Below are 7523 nucleotides of genomic sequence, written 5' to 3'. Positions count from 1 at the left end.
CTTCATAAATAAATAAAATCTTTAAAAAAAATCCCCACCAGACTGGTATATCTATTGCAATTAATGAATCTGCATTGACATACCACTATCACTTAAAGCCCATGGTTTACATTAGGATTCACCCTTGGTGTACATTCTATAGGTTTTGGCAAATGAAATATATCATGACACATTTTCATCATTATAATATCATACAGAATAGTTTCGCTGCCTTAAGAAATCACCTGTATTCTATCTATCCAGCTCTCCCTCCCGTGTAGTCCTAGTAACCACTAATCTTATTTACTGTGTTCATAGTTTTGCCTTTTCCAGAATGTTATATAGTCGGAATCATTTAGTATGTAGCCTTTTTCGATTCGCTTCTTTCACTTAGTAATATGCATTTAAGGTTCTTCTGTGTCTTTTCATGTTTTAATAGTTCATTTCTTTTTTTTTTTTTTTTAAGATTTTACTTATTTATTTGACAGAGAGAGTTCACAAGTAGGCAGAGAGGCGGGCAGAGAGATCAGGGGAAGCAGGCTCCCCATTGAGCAGAGAGCCCGATGCAGGGCTCGATTCCCGGACCCTGGGATCATGACTTGAGCCGAAGGCAGAGGCTTTAATCCACTGAGCTGCCCAGGTACCCCAATAGTTCGTTTCTCTTAGGACTGAATAATAGTCTGTTGTCTAGATGTACCACAGGTTATTATTACTAATCCATCCACCTCCTGAAGAACATCTTGGATATTCCAAATAGGAATAAAGTTGCCATAAACATCCATGCGTATTTTTTTCTTTTTTCATGTGCAGGTTTTTATGTGGACATAAGTTTTCAACTCATTTGAATAAATACCAAAGAGCACAATTTTTGGGTCATATGGTAAGTATATGTTTAGTTGTTTGGTTTTTTTTTAAGAATTTATTTATTTATTTGAGAGAAAGAGAGAGCAAGAGTGGGGAGTGGAAGAAGGAGAGACCCATGGGAGAGGGAGAGGGTGAGAGACAAGCAGACTCCCCGCTGGATCCCAACTTAGGGCTGATCCCAGGACCCCAAGATCATGACCTGAGATGAAGTCAGAAGCCACAACAACTGAGCCACCCAGGTACCCCTGAATATGTTTAGTTTTATAAGTGCCAAACTGTCTTCCAAAGTAGCTATACCATTTTGCATTCCCATAAGCAATGAATGAGAGTTACCTTTGCTCCACATTCTCATCAGCATTTGGTCTTATCATTGTTTTGGATTTTGCCCATTCTAATAGGTGTAGAGTGGTATCATACTGTTTTTTTTTTTTTTCTTTTAAAAGATTTTTAAAAATTTATTTATTTGACAGTCAGAGACTACAAGTAGGCAGAGAAGCAGGCAGAGAGAGAGAGGAGAGAGCTGAACAGAAAGCCCAATGCCAGGCTTGATCCCAGGACCCTGGGATCAGGACCTGAGCTGAAGACAGAGGCTTTAACCCACTAAGCCACCCAGGTGCCCTGGTATCATACTGTTTTAATTTGCAATTCCCTAATGATATGTAATATTGGACATCTCTTCATATACTTATTTGTCATGTCTTTGGTGAGGTGTCTGTTTGGATCTGTTGCCCATTTTTAAATTGGATTATTCATTATTTACTGTTGAATTTTAAGAGTTTTTTTTTTTTATATTTTACTTATTTATTTGACAGAGAGAGATCACAAGTAGGCAGAGAGGCAGACAGAGAGAGAGGGGGAAGCAGGCTCCCTGCTGAGCAGAGAGCCCAATGGGGGCTCCATCCCAGAATCCTGGGATCATGACCTGAGCCGAAGACAGAGGCTTTAGCCCACTGAGCCACCCAGGCGTCCCAATAGTTTTTTTTTTTTTTTTTAAGTTTCCACCCAGCTTGAATGCTTTGTTTATTTTCGTAATAGTTTTTATCAGATGTATTTTTGTAAATTTTTCTTCACCTGGGGAGCTTTTAAAATGTCAGATGCCAACGTGGTGCCTGGGTGGCCCAGTTGTTAAGTGGCTGCCTTTGACTCAGGTCATGATCCCAGGATCCTGGAATCCAGCCTCACACCAGGCTCCCTGCTCAGTAGAGATTCTGGGTGCCCCCTCAGCTCCGTGCTCGTGCTTTCTCTCTCAAATAAATAAATAAAATCAGAAAGGGAGTGGGGGAGGAAGGGAGGAAGGAAGGAAGGAAGGAATAAATATGTCAGATGCCAGGGAGCCTGGGTAGTGCAGTTGGTTGGGTGACTGACTCTTGGTTTCCACTCAGGTCATGGTCTCAGGCTCCCATAGGATTGAGCCCTGATTCAGGCTCTGCACTGAGCAAGGAGTATGCTTGGGAACTTTTCTCCCTGTCCCTCTGCCCCTCCTGTTTGTGCATGCACGCTCAATCTCTCTCTCTCAGATAAATAAATAAATAAATATATATTTTTAAAGATTTTATTTATTTATTTGACAGACAGAGATTACAAGTAGGCAGAGAGGCAGGCAGAGAGAGAGGAAGAAGCAGGCTCCCTGCTGAGCAGAGAGCCCGATGTGGGGCTGGATCCCAGGACCCTGGGATCATGACCTGAGCCGAAGGCAGAGGCTTTAACCCACTGAGCCACCCAGGCATCCCTAAATAAATCTTTAAAATGTCAGATGATCAGGCCATATCTTAGACTACTTCAGTCAGAATCTCTAAAGGTAAGATCCAACCATCAGGATTTTTTAAAGTGCTCTAGGAGACTTCAATGTGTAGCCAAGGCTGAGAGTCATCAGCCTGTCAATACAATAATAATAATAATAATAATAATAATAATAATAATAATAATATTTAAGTATAATTATAGTACTATTTGTTATTATTGCAGCTAGACTTTATTAGACATTTATCATGTCCTAACACTCTTCTAAATGTATTACAACTATTACTTCACTAAGGGTATTAACTACTTTGACGTATTACCTGTGCGACCTTGGTCTTTCTGAGCCTTGTTTTACTATTCTGTAAGACAAGGATAATAATAGAAACTAAAGCCCTCATTGACTAATTATAGTAAACAAGATAATGCATGTAAAATGTGTATCATATATTAAATATCTAAAAATGTCAGCTATTAATATTATTGTATTATTAGTTCTGCTGTTTTGTGTGGCATGCTAGGTTGGCTCCCTCTTCCATAGGACAGGTCATGAAACAATTGAAGGTAATAGTCATGTTCCCACATCCTCACTTCTCCAGGCAAAAGAGTCCAGTCCATTCAACTGTTTTACCCTCCTTGGGCATGTTGCAGCTTCTCCATGTTAATTAACTGATTCCTAAGCCTAAAACAGTGCTTCAAATGAGGTCAGAGCAGAACAGAGGAGTGTAGTCTTTTTTGCCTTGAGTTAGGAGGGTGGTAACCATCCTAAGCCTCCATTTTGGCTCATGCAGAGTATGCAGTAAACTGAAGTGCTAATTGCTTGTTCCCTAAACTTCGAAGGCAGCTTTTCTTCAATCTTTTAATATATTTTTTCCTTAATATTCAGACTTACTAAAATAATTTTGTTCATTTTGTCTCAGTGCTGCATTCTGTGGCAATATCTTTGAATCTTCATCAGATACTACAACATATCATCCATACCCTCAAATTTTTTGTTCAGAGTCAATTAGATATGGATGCCTGACTGGCTCAGTTGGCTAAGTGTCTACCTTTGGCTCAGGTCATGATTCCAGAATCCTGGGATCAAGTCCTGCATCAGGCTTCTTGCTCAGCAGGGAACCTGCTTCTCCCTTTGCCTGCTCCCCTGGCTTGTGCTCTCTGACAAATAAATAAATAAAATCTTAAAAAAAAGAAGTTAGTTAGATAAAATTGTCCAACAGTACATGGCCAACACAAAGGCCCTGGCATCTTACAAACTTTTCACCAAGGAGTTATTTGTCCATTAAGTAACATTCTCTGGGTATAGTTGTTCAGGTAACCAGGACTTCACCTTACAACTTTATCTAACAACAATAAAATAAGAATTTTAATATTTTTCATTTAAAAAGTGGCAATATGGAGCACCTGGGTGGCTCACTTGGTTAAGAGTCTGCCTTCAGCTCGGTTCATGATCCCAGGGTCCTGGGATTGAGCCCTGCATTAGGCTCTTTGTTCAGTGGGAGCCTGCTTCTCCTTCTTCTCTGCCTGCAGATCCCCATGCTCGGCTCTCTTTCTGTCAAGTAAATACATAAAAATCTTAAAAAAAAAATAAAAAAGAAGGCAATATTAAGAAAATGAAAATCAAAAGTGAATTTTATAGTACAGAATGAACATATTTATATCTAAGATTTTTTTTTTTTTAAAGATTTTATTTATTTATTTGACAGAGAGAAATCACAAGTACACTGAGAGGGAGGCAGAGAGAGAGAGAGAAGGAAGCAGGCTCCCTGCCGAGCAGAGAGCCCGATGCGGGACTCGATCCCAGGACCCTGAGATCATGACCTGAGCCGAAGGCAGCGGCCCAACCCACTGAGCCACCCAGGCGCCCCTATATCTAAGATATTTTAAAAAATTTTTTAAAAAGATTTTTTATTGGGCCACTGGGGTGGCTCAGTGGTTAACCAGAGCAGAGATTAACCAGAGGTTAAGCCTCTGCCTTTGGCTCAGGTCATGATCCCAGGGTCCTGGAATCGAGCCCCACGTCGGGCTCTCCGCTCAGCAGGGAGCCTGCTTCCTCCTTTCTCTCTGCCTGCCTCTTTGCCTACTTGTGATCTCTCTTTCTCTCTCTCTCTCTCTGTCAAATAAACAAATAAATAAATAGAAAGATTTTTATTTCTTTCTTTGAGAGAGCGCAGAAGTGTGCAAAAGTGCACACATGAAGTACGGGAGGAGCAGGGGCAGAGGGAGAGGGAGAAGCAGACTCCCTGGAGAGTAGGGAACCCCACCTGGAGCATGTTGTGTTGTTCAACACAGGGCTGGATGCCAGGACCCAGATCATAACCTGAGGTGAAGGCAGATGCATAACCAACTGAGCACCTTGAACCTAAGATTTTAAAGGAAATCTTGTCAAACGCCTTCTTGAAATTCACTTACTTCAACTCTGGCATCCCAATAATAACATTTAGAGAAGTTGCATGAGGGATATATATATATAGGAACTCTTAATTTTATTTGCAACTTTTTTTTTTAATGTCTAAGCTTGTTTCAAAATTAAAAGTTAAAAAACAAGACGGTAAGTTTAGCTTAAGGTGACTAATCCTTGGGGCTTAGGGCTCTCTGCTCAGTGGAGTCTGCTTCTCCCTCTGCCTGTTTCTCCCTCTGCTGGCTTCTCCCTCTGCCTGCTGTTTCCCTTGCTCGTGCTCTCTCATTCACTCTCGCTCTATCTTCAGTAAATAAAAATCTTTAAAAAAATAAAGAATAAAAAAGAATTGAAGTTAATATTTAAATTCTGATGTATCTTTTTAAAAATAATTGTTAGATTTATTGGCCCTTCCTTCCTCCACCATTGGAGGATTTCAGCAACCTCCCAGCTGTTTTGTCTTCGTAGCTCCTTTTAGCCTTCCATCAATCTTTCTAAGACTCTAATTATTCTCATCAGTGTTTAAATCCAAAACTTGTTACTTATCTAAGCCTAAATTCTGCAGCTGGCATTCAAGGCCCTGCTTGCTCCAGTTCCCACCTTCTCCCCACTTCATTGCTTAATGCAGAATCTTTGCTTGGGGCACAGTTCCTCTTTCCTTTGTCAGACAATACCAGACTTTGGCTGTATTCGTCCCCCTCCCTTGCACTGTCCATATTCCACCCATTCCTCAAAGTCCAGAAAGACCTTCCTCCTTGAAGATTTTATTGGCAGCTCCACGTCATAGTCATATCTCCCAAACAATTACTGTCATGTGTTGTAGTTGTGACAAGATAGTAGAATCCTCTACCCTTTTCTCTTGATTTGAACTGTTAACGGGAGACCTAGGGACCATGGCCTGTGACAGTGGGATCTGTGCCTATATGTATTTGAAGTGCAAATCTGTAATTTCCAAAATACTGGTTCTTCCAGCATGTGAAGATTGCTTAAAGGAACACAACTCAAATACTATTATGTAATATTCATTTTTGGTCATGAAAGATGAAAAGGGGAGAGTACAGTAAGAGTGACTGAGGTATGGGTTTCCTTATCTCAGAAACCAAGGGATTCGTTTCTTTATTTAAAAAAAGCTATATTGGGGCGCCTGGATGGCTCAGTGGGTTAAATAAAGCCTCTGCCTTCGGCTCAGGTCCTGGTCCCAGGGTGTTGAGATAGAGCCCTGCATCGGGCTCTCTGCTTGGCAGGGAGCCCACTTCCCCCTCTCTCTCTGCCTGCCTCTCTGCCTTCTTGTGATCTCTGTCAAATAAATAAATAAAATCTTAAAAAAAAAAAAAAGCTATTCACATTTCCAATGAACGACATCCTAAAAATCTCCAAATAGGTCTTATAAGCAGACTCATTTTATTTTTAAAGGGTGTGAAACACAAAACGTTTGACGGGAATAACCACGGATGTACTCGAGACCACAACCCACAGGAAAAAGAGTCAAAAGCACACTCTTAGCGGTGCTGCTTACCGGGACGTCACGGGGCCTGAATTTACGGCTTTTATGGAGCCTCAGTTCTCTTATCACTGCAATGGAGATACTGCTGGAAAATATTTACGTCCCAGGGTTGTGGGGAAAGGTCTTCCTTCTGGTGAACTGCGGGCGGCTTGCCTCCTAAGACCCCACGGTGGTGCTTTTGCTCCTGCGACGCACTTCCGTGCGCGAGTAAGGCTGCCCCGCGAGGAGGAGAGGAGCTCGCGGCGCAGTACGGGCCGCCAGGCGGCGGGGGGCTCGGCAAGGACAGGTTGGCCACAGCTATGACGTGTAGCGTGGGGGCCTAACAGCAGCAGCACGCTAAGTGTGTAGGCACGGTGCAAAACAGGCTGAGCGTGCGTGCACCAGTGTGCGGGGGTGCTGGGAGCGGGTGCACGACAGAAAAGCGACAGCTGACAGGGGAGTCTGAGGCCCGCAGGGCCAGAGCGTCCTGGTACCGAGGGCCACGCGTCCGGCCGCCGGGTTTCCCAGGTTGGGGCTACCACGCCGCCGGCCGACCGGTCTCAGCAGCGCCCCACCTGGCGGCCGGTGGGGTCGCTGCCGGGAGAGTCGATTTGCTCCGCCTCCGCCGAGCTCGGCTGCCCTCCGCAGCTTCCCCGCCCCGCTCTCGCCCGACCCTCCTCCCTTCCCCCTCCAGGATCGCGATGGACGCGGCCACCCCCCGCTGCTGCCGGCAGCACCGCGCGGGCCTCTGAGCTGCGGGCCTGAGGAGCCGCGTGCCGGGGACCGGACGTGCGCTGGCTGCTGCCGGTCGGGGGAACCTCTCGCTTCCCTGTTACCAGGTCCCCGCGGAGGAAGGGGAGGGACAAGGCGCGGCTTTTCCTGTGCCGCTTGCCCGGCTCGACCTGCGCGGCCTGCGGCTTCCTGGTAACTCGAGGGCCGCGGCCGGGCCTGGCTCTGCCCGCGGCCTGCTCGGAGCTGGACCGGAGCGGTTTGGGACGACAAGCCCGGGTAAGAGCTTGAAGGACGGGGAGACGGAAGAACCTGAGGCGGTCGGTAGGGCCC

At 44.6% G+C, this 7523-nt stretch overlaps 1 protein-coding gene across 7 annotated transcripts in view; it reads left to right on the top strand.

Moving 5' to 3' along the window:
- The first annotated feature begins 7371 nt into the window (after window positions 1-7371).
- Window positions 7372-7523, top strand: part of HECTD1 (HECT domain E3 ubiquitin protein ligase 1) — a 96244-nt gene continuing 96092 nt past the window's right edge. For all 7 annotated transcript variants that reach the window (XM_032341470.1, XM_032341469.1, XM_032341467.1 and 4 more), the window contains exon 1: window positions 7372-7469. The gene's annotated coding sequence lies outside the window, so the exon portion shown is untranslated. The remainder of the gene's footprint in view (window positions 7470-7523) is intronic.

This window comes from Mustela erminea, chromosome 5, assembly GCF_009829155.1.
Source record: "Mustela erminea isolate mMusErm1 chromosome 5, mMusErm1.Pri, whole genome shotgun sequence".
NCBI lineage: Eukaryota > Metazoa > Chordata > Mammalia > Carnivora > Mustelidae > Mustela > Mustela erminea.
Note: the sequence above shows the minus strand (reverse complement) of the source record. Positions and strands in the feature narration are given on the sequence as shown.